At 36.0% G+C, this 27,760-nt stretch overlaps 1 protein-coding gene across 6 annotated transcripts in view; it reads left to right on the forward strand.

The window, feature by feature from the left end:
• The window catches only part of LOC128211409 (tyramine receptor 1-like), a 314,491-nt gene that overhangs the window by 195,987 nt on the left and 90,744 nt on the right, over positions 1-27,760 (forward strand). For 5 of the 6 annotated variants that reach the window (XM_052916167.1, XM_052916170.1, XM_052916168.1 and 2 more), the window contains one exon: positions 6,061-6,108. The exons of the other annotated variant lie outside the window; for it this stretch is intronic. The gene's annotated coding sequence lies outside the window, so the exon portion shown is untranslated. The remainder of the gene's footprint in view (positions 1-6,060; positions 6,109-27,760) is intronic. 6 annotated transcript variants of the gene reach the window in all.

A 27,760-nucleotide genomic window follows, 5' to 3' on the forward strand; every position in this document is an offset into this window, starting at 1 on the left:
TTTGAATAATCAAAGTAGTACCAGAACTGATTACAATGAAAACATCCAATAAAAATAGTTCTCCTAACAAGACAAGCTAATTGTATGTTCTTTTAATGAAGCACAAGAAATGGGTACGTAGCGAGTGAGTTAATCGGGTTAACTACATGAATGTTCTTGCATACGGTCAGATTAAATGCAATAAGAATATGAACATATTGGAAAAGTACACATCGACATTTTCCGTTCAAAGCTCTTGATTGATAGACTGGTAGCCGCTTTCTCTTTTATCCGAAAAGAGACCAGTATCAGCTAACCACGGTGCCCGTCGCGCATTCGAAATGTCTTGTGGGTACGTAAAACGAATCAAGTTTGCGGTCTAAGTAGTAAACAACCAAGATATTTGTTGTTGTTTTGTTAAAAAAGTATTGTTATCCTTTGTATAGAATGTTGGTATTAATTTATTAACAGGGCTGTTCTTTTTTCGACATAATTTGCATGTTACCGTGACATTTTCTTTTTCAATACAAAGTTTATTTTTTAACTAATCATTGCATGTCACTCAGCACTTTTTTTAAATACAGCATGATTTTTGGTATTGATTGTTTAAATACTATTAATGTAAAATAAAAAAAAAACATATGCCGCGTACCTGTATAACGTTATAACTTGTGTTCTTGAGGAAAAGTAAATTCGGGTACCAGTCTACTGTATTGACTCATTCACTCTGATCAGAGCGGTCGAATGATTCACACATGTACATGTTATCACTACTTCCGGATGCTGATGATGTGAATTTTAGACGTGTTATATTGAAGAAATTTATCAATAAAGTCGCCATTGAATGATTACCACCATCAAACGGATTTATTGTCATCTTACCGTGGATAGCATGTTTAATTTGACACGTAGAATTTCAATCAATACAAGTTCGTTTGATAAAATCATGTGATTTCAATTTTGCAAAATGGAGATAAAGAAATATCAAATATGCGCATACTTATTTATAAAGTTTCATTTTAAATGAAGCCAAATGTATGAATATGTGTATAGCATCTGGCTTATGAATATGATGAGTGTTTACCTATGTGCATAGAAATGTCTTGGAGCCATTCTCAGTGTAAGTACATTTTGTTCAATGACATTGTGTGATAAACCATCGCCATTTGCCTGCTCACTTTTGATTTCTACTCTTATTATGCACCAGTCAATTGTTACCACCCCCTCGGGGTATACTAGGGAAAAGGGCAGTGTTTTCACCTTTCAGCGGTGTCCTCGCAGTGCATGATGATTGCGGTGGTTTTGTCTTCCCGCAAAATATAGCGGGGAATTACCCTTACCTAAGATCCTTGGGGTGCGAGGTTATTTGGCAGGGATTTTACCACCAGTTCGTTCCCGCAGGGTAGGGCAGGGATTTTATAGGGGATTGGTTGGACTGAAAGTCAAAGTATTCCCCAGACCTGGAGGGGGGGGGGGCGTGGTTACATTTGACTGGTGCATAAAGTTCTTTTTCTGAAGACGCTTTGAGCTCACTTTTTGTTTCCTCGCCAAGAATGAAAATCAGTAATCACCCAATGTTGTGGCATAGTGAAGTAATGAAGATTTAACCTCACAACAGTCTTTCTCAAATGCTGTCCAGGCTTTTTTATGCTTAAGAATAACTTACCTGGAGATGTCAGACCAGAAATCGTCTTGGCATGAGATGGGATTACTATGGATCTACATGCACCAGTCAATTGTAACCAGGGCCCCCACATCCGGGGGTATACCGGGGAAATGGGCCGTGTTTTTACATTTCAAGTGGCCCCGCAGTATCGGGTCTTCGTGGAAAATACAGTGCGGATGTGGCTTAACCTAATGTCCCTTGGGTGCTGGGGGGGGGGGGATTTGGTGGGGACATTGCCATCAGATCATCCCTGTAGGGCGGGGATTTTAGCTTGGGTTGGCTGGACCGAAAGTAAAAGTCCCCGCTATTCCCTGGACCGGGGGGGGGGGTGCATGGTTACAATTAATTGACTGATGCATAAGCTTGCGTATACATACAGATTCAGTGTTTTGGTGCGCAATTGACAAATTAACTAATTACTTATTAGAAGTTAAGAATATATATTTATTTATATAAGTTATACTTTGCAATCTAAATCATAGATTTGAAAAAAGGTAACCTGTATCAATAAATGCAATTATACATAAATAACTGTGCAAATCTTTATGAATCATCCAAATATGAGTACCTTGCAGGGTCTATTTTATTTTTAAAAAATTATACTAAGGGAGCTTTCAAGATAAGCTTTCCAATCGCATACACAATGCAGTTTGAAACCTTGATAATTCAAACAAATCTTGGTTGCAGACAATTAACTATTAAATATTTGATAAGTCACAGACATTAAAAGGTACATTTTAAATGGGCTGTACTCAGTTAATAATGAAAAAGAAAAAAACTTTCTTTTTTATAGAAACCTGACATTAACTTGGTATCGATGTGTACCGAATTAATGCATTGAAACTTACTAACTGATGATGCACATAGTTCACAAATGATTTATTAATAGCAGTTATTTCGTGTTTTTCCATTAAAAAAAGATTACTAAGTACATTGTATGTCTACCGAGTATAATTAATTCCTTATGCATAATCTGCCGTTGATGTTATTACGTGATTTAAGCGAGTTAGGTATATATCTGGAAATTTCACCAAGTCTTCATAGCATAGTGGATTCGACACTGCACTGCAATATTTTTACATTTTGGTATTTTATTTACAATAACGATATCAAAGAGTAAAATAGTTTATTAAAAAATTGTCCTTAGATTCGTTAAAGAAAAAAATCCAACTTTTTTGGTGCCATTCTGGTGTACAGTCTCTTTAATAAACAACAGGTGAAGCCAATGCTGTATTAAATTTGAGACAGACAAAAAGAAGAGCGTACAAAGTTCAACAAGTGTGACCAATTTGAGAATACCCGGTACCTTACGTAATTTATAAATATTCATGCGATTCAGACAATTTAAATGCTTGAAATCACAAAAAAAACATTCCCTTGAATTATTCCTGTCATAGTTTAAACTCATAATCAAATTTCAATGCACAGCATTTGAAATAATTTTAAACAGATGAAAAACTGTAATTATTAAAAAGAACAATACATTGTTTATCTTTTATGTGACCTAACATTAATATAAAAAATTATTCAGATCATAATTTAGAGACTTTTCTTGCACTTAAATGTGAACAAGTATGCTTGGGATTGAACACTAAGAAAAACAAATTTCAATGAAATTAGATGAAGCACAAAATATACAAAAAATGAAACTTTTTAGACTTTCAAAACTTTAACATTTATACTATATACGGTTACATAAAATGATGAATACATTTGTAGGATTTGATATCCCACTAAATGTAACCGTCGGCTTCGTTCATTCTAAACTTTCTCTCAGTGATATAAATTTTATTCACTGCAGTTGTTTTCTAACTTTATGAAAATAAGAATAATGGAAACAATGCATTTACTGTTGATCAGTGCAGATTGTGGGAGGTCATGGTTGATTTCACTGAACCACCAATAAGCCCTGCCGAAATTGGATTCTAATTGGTCAGTCAGATGTTTTTGGTAGGCATGATTAGTATGAATCTTAATTTTAACCATCATTTATGAATGTTTACCAAATCATTGAATATTGAAATAACCAGCGAAATGTTAGTTTGAATGGTGAAAGCCATGAAATATGTGAAGTATTCAAAAAGAGACCATTTTCCAGCTTGTGTAAGTATCGAGAAAATTATTAAGTAAACTTATTTATTGTTTATCTGGAAAATGTTGAAATCTCATGTTTAGGCTTGATTGCTATGTTATTGCAATATGTTTTATTCATTGCAATATTAATGTAAAACATTTTTATGTTGACTTAAGTTTGTAGATAAAAACTAATGGTATTTGTGATATGAGAATGATCTCGTAAGTCTTTAAAATCCTTTTTGGTATTGTGAGGATTTTGCTCCAGTCTTGATCAGTTTAGCTTTTGAAGATTTCCTAAGTAACTGCAAAACAAGTCCAGCTGCCTAGAAAGACTATGTCAAACCCTGACCAGATAAAATTTCTAGTGTTTTCAAATTACCACATTGGCAATGGTTTTATCATAACATAGGATATTAATGCTAGTGGTTTTAAAGAAAATGCTAGTGTTTTTGTATTCGGAATGATATATCATAAGTGGCACTAAATTGAACATAATTTATAGTTCTCATTGATAAAACACATAGCCCCAAGTACATGTTGATCTAAGATTTAAGGCTTGGATGGAGTCAGGTCAAGAAAATTGCATGTAACATTTTCAATACATTGTACTTTCCAACGCAAAAACTGTTTGTTTATTCAAGTATATAATGCAATCCCCACACCAAGGAAATGCAGTATTGCTTAACCAGCTCAATTGACATCATGAGTTGGACATTAAATTACTGCAATTAAAGGCACATCTAGATATCAGAATTATTCAAACTCTGATTTAGCAACCTTATTATAGTTTAATATATGAACTACTTTTGCGAAATGAAAGCTTTTTTAGATTTACAAGGACGGGTAAAAGTATTTGTAGTAAAGTAAATGTACAGCAACACCTGATACATGTTGCCTAGGAATCTTACAAATTCTAGGCACTCCAAATGTTACAGTTCTATTCAATTCGGAGTGCCTGAAATGAAAGCTTCTTGATTCTAAATTCAACATCTTTCTGTATGACCAATGACCAGGAGAATCATGAACCTACAACCATTTGCAACTATTGAGATAGGGAGCTATCAGGACAGAGACAGAGGACAATACAATAATGGCCTACTGTTGCATTTATTGATGTCTTTTACAAATATTATCCAAAGTATGGCCCTGTGGTTTAAAGCTCCCCTGAAAAAGAGGTGACAGGTTTTCTATATAGGATATAATTACATCATTGAAAATCTTCTCTGAAACTGCAAATAACAAACCTTTGATATAAAATGATTTAATTAAATTAAACAAGTATGTGTACTTTGGTTAACATACGCCAACCACGTCAATTAATTTGTTTAACTTAAGGTCTGATTTAACGACATTGAGATTTTCAAAAGAACTATGACTTTATCTGATTAAACACTTTAGCCCCCCCCCGCTCCCTCCCTCTACCAACTCTTTTAAAATTTCCTTTGCAGCTTGCAAGCAGTTTTAGTCTAAAGTTTAAGCTAGCCCATTAAACAGTGACCCCTTGTGATGTGAGCCGATTTGTTTAATGCTTAGAACATGGTTATCAACATTCCCCTAAATGAAGCCCTAGTCCATCAGTGCTTTCAGCACTTTGATTTACTATACTTTTGGTTTTATGGCATGTTTGTTCATGTGTTAAATACATTTTGTTTAATTAAACTTGGGGTTAAAATGTCAAAATAAGGTTAAGAGAAGGCATTTGGATATGGATACATTTTGATAACTTTACATTACAAAAATATACTATGATCAGGACTTTCAAGTTATAGACTATGTGTAGTTAAATTCGGATATGTAAATGATTATTATTATTATAATTAATTGAAACATTTTAATATTTACGCAAGATCCTTTTTTAATAAGGACCCTGTTGTTATTCTAAAATTCCTCTCAATACAGAACGCTTTGTTTATTCAGACCATTGTATTCTTGCTAATTGTTGAGTTTACTATCATGTTAATTTTATTTTAAATTTCCTGAATGCTCATTTTGATAATAAATACCATTTAACTTATAATGATTACTTTTAATTTCTTTTCTCATATATGTTCCAGGGCTGGTATTTATAAAACATCTAAAGTTATTTCCTAACTTACGTCATTTTTTAGGTTAAATATCTCACTGGTCATATGATATTATAACTCAGTAATTTCTAACATACTTAATTGTCATGAATTTTATACATACTTTAATGTGATTTTCTTTCTTAATTTGACCATGAATATCATAGGAAATCGACTTAAGTTAAAAAACGACTTAAGATGTTATATGAATATGTTTTATTATCATACCCCTATCAACCCAGAAGTCAAATACATTAGATTATTTTCTGTTTTCAGATAAGAAGACTTTCTGATGTTATATCCACAAATACATAAAAAACACAGGTAATAATCTATGTTTATCTCTTCATGTGCATGCTTTAAAAGAAGTGAAATGTTGACAGTTCTTTGCGAATACCTATACATCCGTCATGCCGTCACTTGTTGTGCATACATGCAACACGTACAACATGCACACAAGAGTAAATCATTAACAGATGAATGAAAAAAATGGAAGAAATAAGTCCAGAACAAATTAACACTTGGATGGATGGATGGATGGATGGATGGATGGATGAGGACGAACGAACGTGTGAATCAATGATTGAATGAATGAACGAATGAATCCATAAATAAACTAACCCATGGACGTTTTAACGAAAGATGAATGAAAGAACGCACAAACGAACGCATTTATTATATAAAAAATTCACTTTTTTATTTCTGGATGCAAAGGTCTTTCGATTTTATAAGTGATATGCCGATTTGTCGATGTTGATTTTCCTTGATTATGTTTGCAGACAAGGATTGACGAAGGGAAACATTAGCTCAAGAATATGTCCATTTTTTTTATTTCTGCTTTCAATGTAAACACACTTGAATTGTGGATTTTTACAAACCTTGCATTAAACAAATCGTTTATACACAAAGCATCTCTAAACTGATTCGACGTTAGATTTGTCAGCAATACCCAAAAGAACAAAGCTATTACATAATAACTCGATTTTCAAGATCGATGCTCATATCTGAGGACCGATCTAAAGCATCGTCTGGAACGAAAGACTCTCGATGTCTGATTTAATTCGTCGACAGATGAAATCGAGGAATATTAAGTATAAAGGCATTACGATTTACATGTATTTAAATACAACAATACCAAAGGAGAGCAAAAACAAAACAATAAATACTAAGCTATGTCAAAGGTCAGCGAATCAGTTTTCACTGGGGTTAAGATATAAAAAGGGTCAGTGAATCAGAAGTCACTTGGGTTAAGCTATGTACAAGGTCAGCGAATCAGGAGTTCACTGGATGTTAAGCTATGTACAAGGTCAGCGAATCAGGAGTTCACTGGATGTATAGCTATGTAAGAGGTCAGCGAATCAGGAGTTCACTGGAGGTTAAGCAATAAAAAGGGTCAGCGAAACAGGAGTTCACTGGAGGTTAAGATATGTAAAAGGTCAGCGAAACAGGAGTTCACTGGATGTTAAGCATTAAAAAAGGGCAGCGAAACAGGAGTTCACTTGTTGTTAAGCTATGTACAAGGTCAGCGAATCAGGAGTACACTGGAGGTTAAGCTATGTGAAAAGTCAGCAAATCAGGAGTTCACTGGAGGTTAAGCTGTAAAAAAGGTCAGCGAATCAGGACTTCACTGGATGTTAAGCTATGTGAAAAGTCAGCAAATCAGGAGTTCACTGGAGGTTAAGCTGTAAAAAAGGTCAGCTAATCAGGAGTTCACTGGAGGTTAAGCTGAAAAAAAGGAGTTCACTGGAATTGTGCTGTGTTAAAGGTCAGCGAATCACTTGTCACTGGAGTTAAGCTGTGTAAAAGGTCAGCCAATCAGGAGTTCACTGGAGGTTAAGCAATAAAAAAGGTCAGCGAAACAGGAGTTCACTGGAGTTAAGGTGTGTAAAAGGTCAGCGAATCAGTTGTCACTGGAGTTAAGCTATGTAAGGGGTCAGCAAAACAGGAGTTCACTCGATGTTTAGCTATGTAAAATGTCAGCGAATCACTTTTCACTGGGGTTAAGCTATGTAAGGGGTCAGCGAAACAGGAGTTCACTGGATGTTAAGCTATGTAAAATCTCAGCGAATCAAGAGTTCACTGGAGGTTAAGCTTTGTAAAAGGTCAGCGATACAGGAGTTCACTTGGGTCAAGCTATGTTATAAAGGTCAGCGAATCAGAAGTCACTTGGGTCAAGCTATGTTATAAAGGTCAGCGAATCAGGTGTTCACTGGAGTAAAGCTTTGTTAAAGGTTAGCGAAACAGGAGTTCACTGGGGGTCAAACTATGTAAAAGGTAAGCGAAACAGGAGTTCACTTGAGTCCAGGCCAGTGAAACAGGAGTTCACTGGGGCCAAGCTATGTAAAAGGTCAGCGATAAAGGGGTTCACTTTGGAAGAGCTGTGTAAAAGGTCAGCGAAACAGGGGATCACTTGGGTAAAGTTGTGCTCAAGGTCAGCGAATCAATAATTCACTTGGGTACGGCTGTGCAAAAGGTCAGCTAAGCATGAGATCACTGGGGTTAAGCTATGTAAGGGGTCAGCGAAACAGGAGATCACTGGATGTTAAGCTATGTAAAATGTCAGCGAATCAGGAGTTCACTGGAGGTTAAAATATGTAAAAGGTCAGCGAAACAGGGGTTCACTTGGGTTAAGCTGTGCTAAAGGTAAGCGAAACATGGTTTCACTGGGGTACGGCTATACAAAAGGTCAGCGAAACAAATGTTCGCTGGAGATTAAGCTTTAAAAAAGGTAAGAGAAACAGGACTTCACTGGGGTCAAGTAATGTAAAAGGTAAGCGAAACAGGGGTTCACTAGGGTAAAGCTATGCAAAAGGTCAGCGAAACAGGAGCTCCATAGGTTAGGCTATACAAAAGGTCAGCGAAACATGAGTTAGCTTGGGTTAAGTTTTGCAAAAGGTCAGCGAAACAGAAGTTCACTGCGATTATGCTATACAAAAGCTCAGCAAAACATGAGTTAAGTGGGGGTTAAGTTTTGTAAAAGGTCAGCGAAATAGGAGCTCACTGAGGTAAATCTCCGCTTAAGGTCAGCAAAACAAGGGTTCACTAGGGTAAAGCTATGCTTAAGGTCAGCGAGACAGGTGTTCACTAGGTTAGGCTATGGAAATGGTCAGCGAAACAGGAGTTCACCGGGGTTAGGCTATGCAAAGGGTCAGCGAAACATGAGTTAGCTAGGGGATAAGATTTGTAAAAGGTAAGCGAAACAGGAGCTCACTGGGGTCAAGTTGGGTAAAAAGTCAACGAAACAGGAGTTCACTGAGGTTAGGCAATGAAAACGGTCAGCGAAACATGAGTTAGCTGGGGTTACGAAATGTAAATGGTCAACGAAACAGGAAGATACTGGGGTTAGGCTATATAAAAGGTCAGCTAAACAGGAGTTCACTGGCTAAGACTATGTAAAAGGTCAGCGACTCAGGAGTTAACTGGGGTTAGGCTATGCAAAGGGTCAGCGAAACATGAGTTAGCTGGGGGTTAAGTTTTGTAAAAGGTAAGCGAAACAGGAGCTCACTGGGGTCAAGTTGGGTAAAAAGTCAGCAAAACAGGAGTTCACTGAGGTAAATCTCCGCTTTAGGTCAGCGAAACAAGGGTTCACTAGGGTAAAGCTATGCTTAAGGTCAGCGAAACAAGTGTTCTCTAGGTAAGGCTAAGCAAAATGTCAGCGAAACAGGAGTTCACCGGGGTTAGGCTATGCAAAAGGTCAGCGAAACATGAGTTAGCGGGGAGTTAATGTTTGTAAAATGTAAGCGAACCAGGAGGGTACTGGGGTTACGAAATGTAAATGGTCAGCGAAACAAGAATAAATTGGGGTTAAGCTATGTAAAGGTTCACCGAAAAAGGATTTACTGGGGGTTAAGATATGCTAAAGATAAGCGAAACAGGAGTACCCTGTGATTATGCTATGTAAAAGGTCAGCGAAACAGAAGTTCACTGGATGTTAAGCTATGCGAAAGGTGGTCAGCGAAACAGAAGTTCACTGGATGTTAAGCTATGTGAAAGGTGGTCAGCAAAACAGGAGTTCACTGACTAAGACTATGTGAAAGGTCAGCGAAACAGGAGTTCACTGGGTTCAAGCCATGTAAAAGGTCAGCAAAACAGGCGTTTACTGGGGTCAAGCTATGTAAAAGGTCAGCATAACAGGCGTTTACTGGGGTCAAGCTATGTAAAAGGTCAGCGAAACAGGCGTTCATTTGGCTCAAGCTATGCTAAAGGTCAGCGAAACAGGCGTTCATTTGGCTTAAGCTATGCTAAAGGTCAGCGAAACAGGCGTTCATTTGGCTCAAGCTATGCTAAAGGTCAGCGGAACAGGTGTTCTCTGGGATTAAGCTAGTTTTTCATCTCAAAAGTTAAAAAAAAACTCTGAAGAAAATGAAGAACGCAGTTTAATTATCTTATTTTTGATGGTGTTACTTTAAGGTAAAGACATCACATGAAAAGAAATTGGATTCAAGGGTTAAACATAGGTTGCCTGATTTATCATTGTACATTGATAATGACTCTGTGACTCTGTTTGTTAAGCGGCTGAATGTCAAATGATTCGATTTTGTACATAAATATAGAAGTTAAAATGATTTACTTGAAAATATTCAGATTTCTCTAATAGTGGATAACATCTTTTGCACTTTTTCTGATTCAAAAGAAGAAAATCAAACTATAATACGAAAACCATTTTAGTTGCTTTAACCTGATTTTGACAGTAAGATATTTCTTATAATAAAGCGTTAAGCTCCAGAATATTTCTTCAATCACCTCTGAACGCAACAGGGATTGTCAATAAAAAAGCGATTTATTGTTGGAACAAGATTAAACAATACTCAAATTCGGATACGCAAGATAATTCGTTTGCTGAGATAAAGACATCTAATAATTTGAATTGTCTGGTAGACGTCCATCGCCATTCGTAGATAAAGGTGTGCATTACATACCAAAAGTATTTACGCCAATAAGAAAACAAAATTCATCCGAAGTGTCTGTATGGACCACGAGCAGCGAGGGATTTCCGTATATTGCTTTAACGGATCACGAGCAGCAAGGGATTTCCGTATATTGCTTTAACGGATCACGAGCAGCGACGGATTGCCGTATACTGCTTTAACGGATCACGAGCAGCGAGGGATTTCTGTATATTGCTTTAACGGATCACGAGCAGCAAGGGATTTCCGTATATTGCTTTAACGGATCACGAGCAGCGACGGATTGCCGTATACTGCTTTAACGGATCACGAGCAGCGAGGGATTTCTGTATATTGCTTTAACGGATCACGAGCAGCGACGGATTGCCGTATATTGCTTTAACGGATCACGAGCAGCGAGGGATTTCCGTATATTGCTTTAACGGATCACGAGCAGTGAGAGATTTTCCGTATATTGTTTTAACGGATCACGAGCAGCGAGGAATTTCCGTATATTGCTTCAACGGATCACGAGCAGCGAGGGATTTCCGTATATTGCTTTAACGGATCACGAGCAGCGACGGATTGCCGTATATTGCTTTAACGGATCATGGGCAGCGACGGATTGCCGTATTTTGCCTGTACGGATCACGAACAGCGAAGAATTGGCATTACGGACCACGAGCAGTGACTGATTGCCGTATATTGCTTAAACCGACCACGAGCGGTGAAGTAGTGTCGTATGTTACTTATACGGACCACAAACAGCGACAGAAAACAGTATATTGTCTATACGGACAACGAACGGTTGAGTATTGTCGTATGTTGCCTATACTGACCAAGAGCAGCGACGGATTGCCGTATATTGTCTGTACCGACCCCGAGCAGTGATGAATTTGAAAAAAAGAGGAAATCTTTGAATCATTTTCTTTAACATTAAACTTGCCTTCGCTCTAATTCCATAAATTACCTTTAAGAAGGGAAGTATCAAACTAAATGATGGTTTAAATATGTGTCTTCTTCATCTGAACATGAATTGATACCTTATATATCAAATATAGTATAATATAGAATTGTCAATACTTAGAACCCATTCAATATAACATGTATATCTGTTGACTAAGTTGCCTTCGTGATATAGAAACGTTTTGGACATTTGAGCCTTACTGATAATGTGTATATGTTTTTAACAGTGAGTGTTTTATTTAAATGCATTAATGCTCTACATAACTATAGAGTAAATGTATGGCTGGTTATTATGGTAAAGACTCTTAGAAAAGCATGAGACTAAAACCACTTGCCATTAATCTTAGAGGCTAATGATATACTAACTTGCTTATGACGTATTTGAACCTTTTAATTTGTGACTTTTATGAGTATGATATTTAAATGTCAAAATTAATTAAAATTTAGCAATATATGATTTCTTATTCAGAATATTCAAACCACAATGTAAGTGAATCTGTCAGTGTATAATGTACTCTTACTTGTATATATCAAATAAGTGGTTCACATTGGTGAAAACAGTGGTTATCATCATTTGTCTTCTAACCAGATATGTTGTTGTAATAACTTCAATATTGAAACTTACTTCATGGTTAAAAACGATTAGTCTGTTTGCTTTGTAATTTAATTTTGAGTCGCGGAATGCACAGCTTTAACGAGATATGTTACTTGTTGTGCCTTTTTTATACTTACACGGCAAAATTTAATGAACTAAGAAAGAAACGAAATAATTACTTTGGACAGGTGTGTTAACTCGATACAACAAAGAGCTTACGACATGTTTAGGATTTGTACACACAGTCAATACTTGTGTTTATCATGTGTAATGTTTATCAAATGCCAGTACAATACTAAAATATGGATGCGCCATTACTTGTATTGCTACTTTTTGAAATTGTTTGCATAATAGTACCACCGAGTTTGGTCTTTGTTTGGCTGGAACAACAGCTGCATCTGTATGGATCTCTTTTTTAATGGTCACCACATTGTAATTACCTTCCTTGTTGAATACTGTCGTCTGTAGCATCATGGAAACCTTGTCCTGTGGCAATATTTAAAACGCTAATTAATTATTTCTCGCTTCAAATGTCGCCATAAAACAGTTTTAATGCTTCACTCTCCTTACAACTATTTAAAGACCGATTTGACATCAATCCTTTGACATATTATATAAGTTAAGTAAGGAGGATTTACTTTGGGTCTGCAGCTTTCTATAGAGGTTGATTAAATAATTTCTAATTTGATCATTCAAAAGAATAAAATCGAACTATTGTACGATAAACATTTTATGTTGATATGCATGGATTTTTAAATCAAACATGACATATTCAGTCATCTCTTCTCTATACTAAATCAGTTTTCCCTCGGATGTATTTCTTTGATCCCCTCTGAACGCAACAGGAATTGTCAATTTGAATTGCGATTTATTGTATTCCAAAATGAAATTCGGATGCGCAAGATAAATTTGCTTGCTGGGATTTAAAGCATTTTGACATCCAGCAATTTTAAAAGTCTGGTGGTTGTCCATCAGCGCACAGTTATATTAACTTGTAGATTCAATTCTGTCAGATTCATGCATTACAGACTAGAATACGAATACAACACAAAACGAAGGATCCACACGAATTTCAATAACGAACTGTTATGTTTTTCCCTCTGAGAAATTGTCGATTCAATCCAGCATTCGTAGGAGTTATAAGAGACCTTATATTTTGTCAGCAAAATACTTAGATTTGTATTTGATTTATGAATGTTAACATTAAGTCGATATTGCCTGCTGTCTCCAGAAAATTTGAATAAATTGCGTTTCTAGTGTTTCAAAATCATTTCTAGACGTGTGTTAATTAATAGTGTTACGTTTGCAATATATATTTGAACATTTAGCAGCGTACACGTAATAAATACCCTTGAATGTTTATACATTCAACAAGGACTGGACGATAGACACATAATGTCTATGTACGGCCTATATATGTTGTAAAGATGATCAGAATAAGAGTGAGACCAATACCACATGACATTTATTCTTAAGACAATAACAATGGACTTGACTACGTACTATATACATATATATATATATATATATATGATTTCTTATTCAGAATAATCAAACCACTATGCAAGTGCATCTGTCAATGATTAATGTACTTTCAAATTTCAAATACACGGTTCACATTGGTAGAATGTAATTAAACCGTGTTCAGTATAATTCGTATTGTATCCATATAGACTAGTAGTCGCTTAACTAGAAATTCATTAAACCATTTATTTGTTGGCTATAAACGATTAGCCGACATGTGTTCAAATTTCATTTTGATTTTCTCTGTGGAATGCATTGCTTTGAAGTGTAGTTCTTACACACAGTTTAGCAAAATTAAAAACGGGACTGGGTATTGTCTGGTCGAGATGTATCTGTAGATGTTGTTTTATTACAGCTGGGTATTGTCCGTTCGAGATATCTCTGTAGATGTTGTTCCATTACAGCTGGCTATTGTCTGGTCGAGATGTATCTGTAGATGTTGTTTCCTTACAGCTGGGTTTTGTCTGTTCGAAATGTCTCTGAAGATATTGTTTCATTACAGTTGGCTATTGTCTGTTCAAGATGTCTTTGTAGATATTGTTTCTTATAGCTGATTTTTGTTCGTTTGAGATGTCTCTGTAGATGTTGTTTCATTACAGCTGGGTATTGTTCGTTTGAGATGTCTCTGTAGATGTTGTTTCATTACAGCTGGATATTGTCCGTTCGAGATGTCTCTGTAGATGTTGTTTTATTACAGCTGGCTATTGTCCGTTCGAGATATCTCTGTAGATGCTGTTTCATTACAGCTGGCTATTGTCCGTTCGAGATGTCTCTGTAGATGTTATTTCCTTACAGCTGGCTATTGTCCGTTTGAGATGTCTCTGTAGATATTGCTTCATTACAGCTGGGTATTGTCCGTTCGAGATGTCTCTGTAGATGTTATTTCCTTACAGCTGGCTATTGTCCGTTTGAGATGTCTCTGTAGATATTGCTTCATTACAGCTGGCTATTGTCCGTTCGAGATGTCTCTGTAGATGTTATTTCCTTACAGCTGGCTATTGTCCGTTCGAGATGTCTCTGTAGATGTTGTTCCAATACAGCTGGATATTGTCCGTTCGAGATGTCTCTGTAGATGTTGTTTCATTACAGCTGGGTATTGTTCGTTTGAGATGTCTCTGTAGATGTTGTTTCATTACAGCTGGATATTGTCCGTTCGAGATGTCTCTGTAGATGTTGTTTTATTACAGCTGGCTATTGTCCGTTCGAGATATCTCTGTAGATGCTGTTTCATTACAGCTGGCTATTGTACGTTCGAGATGTCTCTGTAGATGTTATTTCCTTACAGCTGGCTATTGTCCGTTTGAGATGTCTCTGTAGATATTGCTTCATTACAGCTGGGTATTGTCCGTTCGAGATGTCTCTGTAGATGTTATTTCCTTACAGCTGGCTATTGTCCGTTTGAGATGTCTCTGTAGATATTGCTTCATTACAGCTGGCTATTGTCCGTTCGAGATGTCTCTGTAGATGTTATTTCCTTACAGCTGGCTATTGTCCGTTTGAGATGTCTCTGTAGATGTTATTTCCTTACAGCTGGCTATTGTCCGTTCGAGATGTCTCTGTTGATGTTGTTTCCTTACAGCTGGCTATTGTCTGTTTGAGATGTCTCTGTAGATGCTGTTTCATTACAGCTGGCTATTGTCCGTTCGAGATGTCTCTGTAGATGTTATTTCCTTACAGCTGGCTATTGTCCGTTTGAGATGTCTCTGTTGATGCTGTTTCATTACAGCTGGCTATTGTCCGTTCGAGATGTCTCTGTAGATGTTATTTCCTTACAGCTGGCTATTGTCCGTTCGAGATGTCTCTGTTGATGTTGTTTCCTTACAGCTGTGTATTGTCCGTTTGAGATGTCTCTGTAGATATTGCTTCATTACAGCTGGCTATTGTCCGTTCGAGATGTCTCTGTTGATGTTGTTTCCTTACAGCTGGCTATTGTCCGTTCGAGATGTCTCTGTAGATATTGCTTCATTACAGCTGGCTATTGTCCGTTCGAGATGTCTCTGTAGATGTTATTTCCTTACAGCTGGCTATTGTCCGTTCGAGATGTCTCTGTTGATGTTGTTTCCTTACAGCTGTGTATTGTCCGTTTGAGATGTATCTGTAGATGTTGTTTCATTACAGCTGGCTATTGTCTGGTCGAGATGTATCTGTAGATGTTGTTCCAATACAGCTGGATATTGTCTGGTCGAGATGTCTCTGAAGGTGTTGTTTTATTACAGCTGGTTGTTGTGTATTCGAGTTGTCTCTGTAGATGTTGTTTCAATACAGGTGATTTGTCTGTTATTTACGTACACATCTGTTTATCATCTGGTCTGCTTCTTTTGTTCTTTTAATTAATATTTACTTTTGAAACATTATTTGGGCGGGTTATAAAAGCTTGCCTTTCCTTTTACAACATTTTAATTATACAATCAAAGTGAATTATTAAATTTGATTGTGCGAAACTAATTTGATGATAAATTTGAATTTTGATTTTAATATATGAAGTTCATATTTCCTTTTTTTCAAATTCAAACGACCATTGTTATTTTACGTTGAATAAAGCCGTCTCTATAATGCTTTCGATGAAATATGGAGTTTTATCACTGAAATAACAACAGTGAAAATATAGATTATTTACATAATGAAATTATTCTAATTTATAATCATCATATTAAACATGGTTGTGTTTGTCGAAGAAATGTTGAATACATGTAAAATTATGTTGAATTACATGAGAAAAGTATGATAGTGATAGTGTGATTGTATGTTTTGTATGTTGCTTAATATGTAAGTTAGTATATGTGTTTTTGTAATACGTTTTGTATGAAGGCCATGCTGGAAATAAATAGTATGTCTTGTCTTTTAAAATCCATTGTAGTAACTTCCCCTTGATAAATACAGAAAACTTCACTTTGAACCAGATATTGTTGGCAAATAAAATTTAAAGAAATGTTACATAAGTTTATATAAAATATATTTGGAAGTTAACAACTTACCGTTTATTAGAAAAATGGTTATCCCGTTTTCAAACGTTTTCTTGATCTTGACGCTGAATGTTCGAATATTTGCTTTCATACCAAACACATTACAGACGAAAGCAACTGTTCGAACATAAACAGAATGTTATATCATCGTTCAAATGTATTTTGAACTGTTTGTCTTTATAATATATAATACGATATTCCCAGCAAATTCACACAACAATTTATAAAATTTACTGATTTTTTACCCCCACCACGTCTCAAAATGTGTTAACAAATTAACGTGGTCCTCGTCATTACCTGGAAATCGACCTGTCTTCAAGCAAAACAGACTAGACCAGTCTGTAAGTAAGATGACTGAATATCTATGTACCATGAAACACACTCTAAAACTAAGAAAATGTTTTATATCGCAATTGTTTTGATAACACATTTGTGATTTCAGAAAAACTATATTTTCACTGGTGGGTTCGCCACTCGTGAAAATGTTTTTCTATGACACTTGTGATATAAAATACGATCTTACACTGAAATAAACAAATATCCTCTATTTACTCGTTCACGAAAAAGACCATTCGGAACTCCTCGGCCATTTTTATCGAAAACAACCTCGGATGTATGCCGGTACATCAGCTGAAGTTGTTCGTAAATTTTTGAATTATATCATTAATTAAATGTAGTATTTTAGAGTTGTATTTATTGATCTAAGTTTAAATTGATTGCCAGTGAAGTATATTATTGCAAACATAATTAAGATTTCCAAGAGTTAAGTCATAAATTTAACTGCTAAATGAAATTACTACGCGATCTACTTGCAGCGGACTTAAACGTACCTCTTTTTGAGTATGTAAACCGTCCACATACATCCGAGGTTGTTTTAGAAAAAAACATAATAATAATAATAATAATAATAATAATAATAACTTTATTGCGTGAAGATAACATGTTAAGTAACATTAGTGTCTTCTTTACAATGTGGTCTTCAATGGATTTTACAAACGCATTAGTATACAATTCTCATTCAAACAATTACACACACGACGACATTCAAAGACAAAATATACAATGTTCAAAATTATGAAAGACAAAAATAAATCGCATTCATATAAACAATTTTAACGGACATTCATTCACTAAAGTCATTGTTTTTTTATAAGGTGTTTTTTTAAATTGTGTTTAAATGCAAATAAACTCGGATGATGATTCTCGAATAAAAAGCGGTATGGGTCTCCATACAGATTTAGCAAAATAAGTAAATGGCCTAAAAATCATCGCTTAACTTATTCGAGATTATATTCCAAAAACACACAAGATTATTGCACAATATCTCGCTTTGCAAGACCCTTGGTCATATCGGATAACGATCTAATGCATCTTCTGAAACCAAAGATAATATCTGATTTTCTTCGTCGTCAGATTCGATCGAGGAATATTAAGTAAACAAGCATCAGTATTCAAATGGATATAATAACAAACCACATCTGTCATTGATTGCCGTAAATAGCAAAGTCGGCAACCACGGGCCACGAGCATTGGATGATTGCCGTATACATGTATGTCCTAAACGGACCTGGGACATTAGATGAATGCCGTATATGGCCTATACGGACCTGGGACATTGGATGATTGCCGTATACATGTATGTCCTAAACGGACTTGGGACATTGGATGAATGCCGTATATGGCCTATACGGACCTGGGACATTGGATGATTGCCGTATACATGTATGTCCTAAACGGACTTGGAACTTTGGATGAATGTCGTATATGGCCTACACGGACCACGAGCATTAGATGATTGTTGTATATGGCCTAAACGGACATGGAACATTGGATGAATGACGTATATGGCGGACCTGAAGCATGTGATGATTGTCGAATATGGCCTAAACTGATCACGCGCATTGGATGATTGCCGTATAAGGCCTAAACGGATCACGAGCATTGGATGATTGCCGTACAAGGCCTGAACTGACCACGAGCATTGGATGATTGTCGTATATGGCCTAAACTGATCACGAGTATTGGATGATTGCCGTATAAGGCCTAAACGGATCACGAGCATTGGATGATTGCCGTATAAGGCCTAAACTGACCACGAGCATTGGATGATTGCCCTATATGGCCTAAACTGATCACGAGCATTGGATAATTTCCATGTATTACAAATACTGACCACGAGCATGTGAAGATTGTCTTATATGGCCTAAACGGACCACGAGTATTGGATGATTGTCGTATATGATAGTCGTATATGGCCTAAACGGACTACAAGCATTGGATAATATCCGTTAATGGCTTAACGTACCACGAGCATAAGATGATTGTCGGTAAAGACCTAAACGGACTACAAGCATTAGATTATTGTCGTATATGGCCAAAACGTACCTGGGGTATTGTATGATTGTCGTGTATGGCCTAGATGGACTACGACCATTTAATGAATGCCGTATATTACCAAAACGGACAGCGGTCATAGGGTGATTGCCTGATATGTTCTAAACGGACAACGAGCATTTGCTGATTGACGTATATTGCCTACACGGACTACGAGCATTGGATGTATGCCGTATATTACCAATACGTTCCTGGAGCATTGAATGATTGTTGTTTATGGCAAATACAGGTCACGAGCATTTGATGATTGCCGTTTATGGCCTATACGGACGTGGAGCATTGGATGATTGGCGTATGTGGTCTAAACGAACCACGAGAATTGGATGATTGCCGAATATTATCAATACGGACCACGATTATGTGATGATTGCCGTTTATGGCCTATACGGACCTGGAGCATTGGATGATTTCCGTATGTGGTCCAAACGAACCACGAGCATCGGATGATTGCCGAATATTACCAATACGGACCAAGATCATGTGATGATTGCCGTTTATGGCCTATACGGACCTGGAGCATTGGATGATTGCCGTATATTACCAATACGGACCTGGAGCATTGGATGATTGCCGTATATTACCAATACGGACCTGGAGCATTGGATGATTGTCGTATATAGTCTACACGGGCCACGAGCATTGGATGATTGTCGTATATAGTCTACACAGGCCACGAGCATTGGATGATTGCCGTATATTACCAATCCGAACCTGGAGCATCGGACGATTGCCGTATATTACCAACACGGACCACTAACATTGGATGATTGCCGTATATTGTCTATACGGACCACAAGCCTTGGATGATTGCTGTGATTGACGGACCACGAGCACTGGCGGACTCGGAAAATATCCGAATACGTTTGATCTATTTTTTGAGGATGTTTTTGTTACGTTCTAAGAGGGAGATATGTAGACATAGGATGGTTTAAATATGTGTTTGTTTATCTGGGCATGAATTAATCTCTTTTAAATACATTTAAATACTCATAATTTTGCACCACAACGAGAGCACACAATTTCAAATTAATTCGATTACCTTTTTACCTGAACATTAAAGCAATATAGAAACGTCTTCGACAGTTTTATATTTAATTATGTTGTTTATGTATCAATGCAATTTACATAAATATAGGAGTAAGACTGATTTACTGGAAAAGAGTTTGCAATTTGCACAGATAGCAATCTGCTGATTTCCCTTTTATATGAAAATAAAATAGGTTGCCGTTTGGTTTATTCAAGAGAAGAAAAATCAAACTGTCCTACGAACAACAATTTAGTACTTCTTATCAAACACGACATGTTCAGTCATCTCTTCTCTATACTAAATCAGTTTACTCTCGGATGTATTTCTTTGATTCCCCTCTTAACTGTTAATTAATTTAAATAGCGATTTATTGTTTTCCGAAATAAAATTCGGATGCGCAATTAAAAGGTGCTTGCTGAGATTTAAAGCAGTTCTACATCCAAGATGAAGTCTGACAGATTATCTGTTTATTCACGTATAGTTTCATTTATTTGTAGATAAAATTATGTCAGATTTATGCATCAAAAGCTAGAAACATGACGAATGTTAATTCAATGCATCAAAGGCGCACATATCTATATATATATATATATATATATATATGTGTGTGTGTGTGTGTGTGCGTGTGTGCGTGCGTGCGTGCGTGCGTGCGTGTGTGTTATCACAATATGCCCGTATATTCTCGCACGCTTATTTAATAGCACAACGTGTCTAAAAATCGTTTTGATAGGAAGGGATTATATCTGACATAACGAACTGGGATGACCACTGATCAGCAAAAATCACAAAAAACAACAACAACCAAAAACAGCAAATTATGTATTAAACTTTCTCGTTGCTATCGTTAACTCGGCTTATTCAAGTTATATGCCGTTTTGAAAGCCATAAAGCTCAACACGGTTCTTGACAAAAAAATAAGTAAAGTTGAATACGAGTTATTTTCATTAAGAAATCATTTTTCTCATATCACTAATATTACCCATAATAAATTGTGAACATGTATCATTAGAGAAGCGGCCTCTACGTCTAATAAGTATGCCAACTCGAACACAAAAAATATGAAGGATTCACGCGAATTACAAAAACGAACTGTTACGATTTCTCCTCTGAGATATTTTGTTGACAGGAGCTATGCAGTCAGCATCTGTAAGAGTCATTAGAGATTTAATATTTAATATATTTTGTCAGAAAATACAAAGATATGTTTATGATTTATGATTGTTTCCATTAATTCGATATTGACTGTTGCCCCAAGAATAAAGAGAAACAATTCCGTTACTAGTGTCTCAATTGAGTTGGCAAACTTTATTTATACATTTACCAGCAGCACGAAAAAAAATAATTCGAAGGTTTATTGCAATTTTTGAAATACGCAATAATAAGTATTTCATCAATGTTCTTATCATTCAATTAAAACAGCAACAGTACATTAAGGACGGTTTTGATAAGACCATTTGCAGTTGTAAGCATTGTATAAGTATTCTATAGAATCCGTCGTGTATTATGTCTTATGGACCTGCAGTTTGTACATTTACACAAGCGTTAGTCTCATACCTCTTGTATGAAATGCTTCTAAGTGTAGAATGGTTTCCAACTTTAGTCAACAATTGAAGTACTTTAAATTAACCATATGGTTAACAGATAATAATTTTCTTAACACAGCATTTCGTATTACGTGGAGACTATTTCTAGCCGAAGTCAATTAATCACGTAGGTTTGATTAAAAACCAAGCTGCAGCGGAGGAACTTATGATGTTCTAATGACTTAAAGAAACCTTTTAGACAGAGAATTAATATAAACGGGTAAGTTAGCAGCTGTGTATGAATTGATGTTTTTTTTTGAGATTTTGTTTTATCTTTGTACCAAACGAAAACTTGAAGAGTATTGTAATTAAAAAAAGATGATTTTGTAACTTAGTTCGTTGAAATAGTGTTATTGTTCGTGAATTTAAAACTATATACAACGCCATCACCAAAGGTTTTGCCTATGTTCATGAAAGAGCTGAAAGCGTTGAAAGGCGCGACACGCGTGATATTATTTTTTTTACAATTCTGTTCACAGGCAATAACAATCGAATCAAAAACATAATTTAAATGGCCCCAAACTTTAACCGATAAGTGACTGTCATTACATTAAAGTACTGATGTATTGGTCGAATCCCTTCGCATACTCTGGTGTTTTCCCCCAGGTTGGTCTCAGGGAGTGATCGTACCGAAACAGTTTTGAAACAGTAACCAAAACACGAATTCAATAACAGGGGGATAACCCTGATAATCGTTCTGGAAAATTATCTACAAACGTTATAAACGAGAGTCTCAAAGCATAGTCAGTAAAATAAGACAAAATCACGGACGTGCAAAACGGTTTCAAGTCTAGCCAAAGTACAACGGATGCAGTGTACATACTTCAAAACCTTATTGAATTATATCTCAACGAGCGAAAGAGAGAATATGCTGCATACAAGGACTATTCGAGTGTTTCGGTCGGATCTAAAGCAATGGGTGTGGTCTAAGCTAATCCAAGAGGGTAAAGACGGCAAACTATTGCAAATCGTGCGTTCTATGGACAAAACTAGTCAGTCATGTGTGAAACACCTTAATAATTTGTCTGCATTATTTGATGGTGGTATTGGCCTTTCCATAGGGAGATTACTTCGCCGTGAATGTTTTGCCTTTTAGTAAATGCCATTGAATTGCATATGCATCAACATAATAATGCAGGCCTGACATTGGAGCAATAACAATAGGCCTTATTATGTTTGCCGATGATTGTATTCTATTAAGTGAAATATAATTTTTTTCTTATTATTATATGCATAAAAATGGTGTAAAATGAAATTTAATTTAAGCCTTTGTAGTGAATTCTTTGAAATTGTGTCCCGACCCTGTGCGTGCCGAAGTTTGCTTTGGACGTAGAACTGGGCTGAAATTTCATAACAGTGAAAATTTTCAAAATATATATTTTCGCTCTTTGACAAATTGTATTTCACTGACAAATCTCTATAAACAACTGGAATTCATACTTTTAAATTTAATATCATTTATGTTGTTCCCAGATCGTTTTCTATCGTTCGTCGTAATTTATTGATGAAATACCTAAGACTATTAATGAGGGAAGTTCGATTCTTAAATTACTCTGATTGCTTGGACTGAACAGAAGAAATACAGATATTAGTAAAAAAAATCCATTTCAAAGACGATTAACACGTTTTTTATTCCTATAAACAAATTGTAATTAATATCACAATGAACGTGTTTGAAGTTTTACAGCATGTCAGGTCTGTCGGCAGTGATAGATATACGAGACTTCGGAATGGAGCCTGGGGATTCATAACACAAGTAAAATGCAGTTGAAGTATTGGAGATTAGAAATATGAAATAAATATCACATTAACTGAAGCAAGTTCGAAACAGACCATTGAAGCTTGTGCAAGTTCTGGATTTCGTTTCATTTACATGCATTACATAATAAAGATGTACTCCAGAAATTGTTAAAGAATATAACTGTTTGCATGATTCGTCGCTTCCTTTAAGACCCATTGAAATATCGCTAAAAAGGTGATATAAAAGTGTACGACATTGAAGCCTGTTCAAGACCCATTGCAATATCGCTAAAAAGGTGATATAAAAGTGTACGCTATAGCAGTTTCAAGACCCATTGCAATATCACTAAAAAGGTGATATAGAAGTGTACGCTATTGAAGCCTGTTTAAGAACCATTGCTATATCGTAAAAATGTGATATAGAAGTGTACGCTATTGAAGCCTGTTCAAGACCCATTGAAATATCGCTAAAAAGGTGATATAAAAGTGTACGACATTGAAGCCTGTTCAAGAACCGTTGCAATATCGCTAAATAGGTGATATAAAAGTATACAACATTGAAGCCTGTTCAAGACCCATTTCAGTATCGCTAAATAGGTGATATAAAAGTGTACGACATTGAAGCCTGTTCAAGACCCATTTCAGTATCGCTAAATAGGTGATATAAAAGTATACAACATTGAAGCCTGTTCAAGACCCGTTGCAATATCGCTAAATAGGTGATATAAAAGTGTACGACATTGAAGCCTGTTCAAGACCCATTTCAGTATCGCTAAATAGGTGATATAAAAGTGTACGACATTGAAGCCTGTTCAAGACCCGTTGCAATATCGCTAAATAGGTGATATAAAAGTGTACGACATTGAAGCCTGTTCAAGACCCATTTCAGTATCGCTAAATAGATGATATAAAAGTGTACAACATTGAAGCCTGTTCAAGACCCATTTCAGTATCGCTAAATAGGTGATATAAAAGTGTACAACATTGAAGCCTGTTCAAGACCCATTTCAGTATCGCTAAATAGGTGATATAAAAGTGTACAACATTGAAGCCTGTTCAAGACCCATTGCAATATCGCTAAATAGGTGATATAAAAGTGTACAACATTGAAGCCTGTTCAAGACCCATTGCAATATCGCTAAATAGGTGATATAAAAGTGTACAACATTGAAGCCTGTTCAAGACCCATTTCAGTATCGCTAAATAGGTGATATAAAAGTGTACGACATTGAAGCCTGTTCAAGACCCATTTCAGTATCGCTAAATAGGTGGTATAAAAGTGTACAACATTGAAGCCTGTTCAAGACCCATTTCAGTATCGCTAAATAGGTGATATAAAAGTGTACGACATTGAAGCCTGTTCAAGACCCATTTCAGTATCGCTAAATAGGTGGTATAAAAGTGTACGACATTGAAGCCTGTTCAAGACCCATTTCAGGATCGCTAAATAGGTGGTATAAAAGTGTACGACATTGAAGCCTGTTCAAGACCCATTTCAGTATCGCTAAATAGGTGGTATAAAAGTGTACGACATTGAAGCCTGTTCAAGACCCATTTCAGTATCGCTAAATAGGTGATATAAAAGTGTACGACATTGAAGCCTGTTCAAGACCCATTTCAGGATCGCTAAATAGGTGGTATAAAAGTGTACGACATTGAAGCCTGTTCAAGACCCATTTCAGTATCGCTAAATAGGTGATATAAAAGTGTACAACATTGAAGCCTGTTAAAGACCCATTTCAGTATCGCTAAATAGGTGATATAAAAGTGTACAACATTGAAGCCTGTTCAAGACCCATTTCAGTATCGCTAAATAGGTGATATAAAAGTGTACAACATTGAAGCCTGTTCAAGACCCATTTCAGTATCGCTAAATAGGTGATATAAAAGTGTACAACATTGAAGCCTGTTCAAGACCTGTTCAAGACCCATTGCAATATCGCTAAATAGATGATATAAAAGTGTACGACATTGAAGCCTGTTCAAGACCCATTTCAGTATCGCTAAATAGGTGATATAAAAGTGTACAACATTGAAGCCTGTTCAAGACCTGTTCAAAACCCATTGCAATATCGCTAAATAGGTGATATAAAAGTGTACGACATTGAAGCCTGTTCAAGACCCATTGCAATGTCGCTAAATAGGTGATATAAAAGTGTACGACATTGAAGCCTGTTCGAGACCCATTTGCAATATCGCTAAATAGGTGATATAAAAGTGTACAACATTGAAGCCTGTTCAAGACCCATTTCAGTATCGCTAAATAGGTGATATAAAAGTGTACAACATTGAAGCCTGTCCAAGACCCATTGCAATATCGCTAAATAGGTGATATAAAAGTGTACAACATTGAAGCCTGTTCAAGACCCATTGCAATATCGCTAAATAGGTGATATAAAAGTGTACAACATTGAAGCCTGTTCAAGACCCATTGCAATATCGCTAAATAGGTGATATAAAAGTATACAACATTGAAGCCTGTTCAAGACCCATTTCAGTATCGCTAAATAGGTGATATAAAAGTGTACGACACTGAAGCCTGTTCAAGACCCATTTCAGTATCGCTAAATAGGTGGTATAAAAGTGTACGACATTGAAGCCTGTTCAAGACCCATTTCAGTATCGCTAAATAGGTGATATAAAAGATATAAAAGTGTACAACATTGAAGCCTGTCCAAGACCCATTTCAGTATCGCTAAATAGGTGATATAAAAGTGTACAACATTGAAGCCTGTTCAAGACCCATTTCAGTATCGCTAAATAGGTGATATAAAAGTGTACAACATTGAAGCCTGTCCAAGACCCATTTCAGTATCGCTAAATAGGTGATATAAAAGATATAAAAGTGTACAACATTGAAGCCTGTCCAAGACCCATTTCAGTATCGCTAAATAGGTGATATAAAAGTGTACAACATTGAAGCGTGTTCAAGACCCATTTCAGTATCGCTAAATAGGTGATATAAAAGTGTACAACATTGAAGCCTGTTCAAGACCCATTTCAGTATCGCTAAATAGGTGATATAAAAGATATAAAAGTGTACAACATTGAAGCCTGTTCAAGACCCATTTCAGTATCGCTAAATAGGTGATATAAAAGTGTACAACATTGAAGCCTGTTCAAGACCCATTTCAGTATCGCTAAATAGGTGATATAAAAGTGTACAACATTGAAGCCTGTTCAAGACCTGTTCAAGACCCATTGCAATATCGCTAAATAGATGATATAAAAGTGTACGACATTGAAGCCTGTTCAAGACCCATTTCAGTATCGCTAAATAGGTGATATAAAAGTGTACAACATTGAAGCCTGTTCAAGACCCATTTCAGTATCGCTAAATAGGTGATATAAAAGTGTACAACATTGAAGCCTGTTCAAGACCCATTTCAGTATCGCTAAATAGGTGATATAAAAGTGTACAACATTGAAGCCTGTTCAAGACCCATTTCAGTATCGCTAAATAGGTGATATAAAAGTGTACAACATTGAAGCCTGTCCAAGACCCATTTCAGTATCGCTAAATAGGTGATATAAAAGTGTACAACATTGAAGCCTGTTCAAGACCCATTTCAGTATCGCTAAATAGGTGATATAAAAGATATAAAAGTGTACAACATTGAAGCCTGTTCAAGACCCATTTCAGTATCGCTAAATAGGTGATATAAAAGTGTACAACATTGAAGCCTGTTCAAGACCCATTTCAGTATCGCTAAATAGGTGATATAAAAGTGTACAACATTGAAGCCTGTTCAAGACCTGTTCAAGACCCATTGCAATATCGCTAAATAGATGATATAAAAGTGTACAACATTGAAGCCTGTTCAAGACCCATTTCAGTATCGCTAAATAGGTGATATAAAAGTGTACAACATTGAAGCCTGTTCAAGACCCATTGCAATATCGTAAAATGTGATATAAATTAAAAGTGTAAGACATTGATGCCAATTTAATATAACTAACAATCACTCATTTTTATTACATTGCTGACCTTTTATATGCATTGATCCAAGTAGACTACATAAATAACTTTATGGAAGACACATCTTTGTTTGACTGGCCTTGTAAAAGAAACTGTGTTTTAGTCATTGCAATACCTGTAGTGTATGTAAATTTAAGAAAGGACATATTTCAACATGTGTCTGCACCTCTTCACGTGTCAAAATGTATCAATAAACCTTTCAGTTATAAGCTAAGAAATGTATTCCCTGTGCTGACACGGTTTTATTTTATATAAGTCTACCGTCTATAATCCTTCTCTTTTACAATATATATTACGTCCTTCGTATGATTGGATTTCT

Source organism: Mya arenaria, chromosome 12, assembly GCF_026914265.1.
Source record: "Mya arenaria isolate MELC-2E11 chromosome 12, ASM2691426v1".
NCBI lineage: Eukaryota > Metazoa > Mollusca > Bivalvia > Myida > Myidae > Mya > Mya arenaria.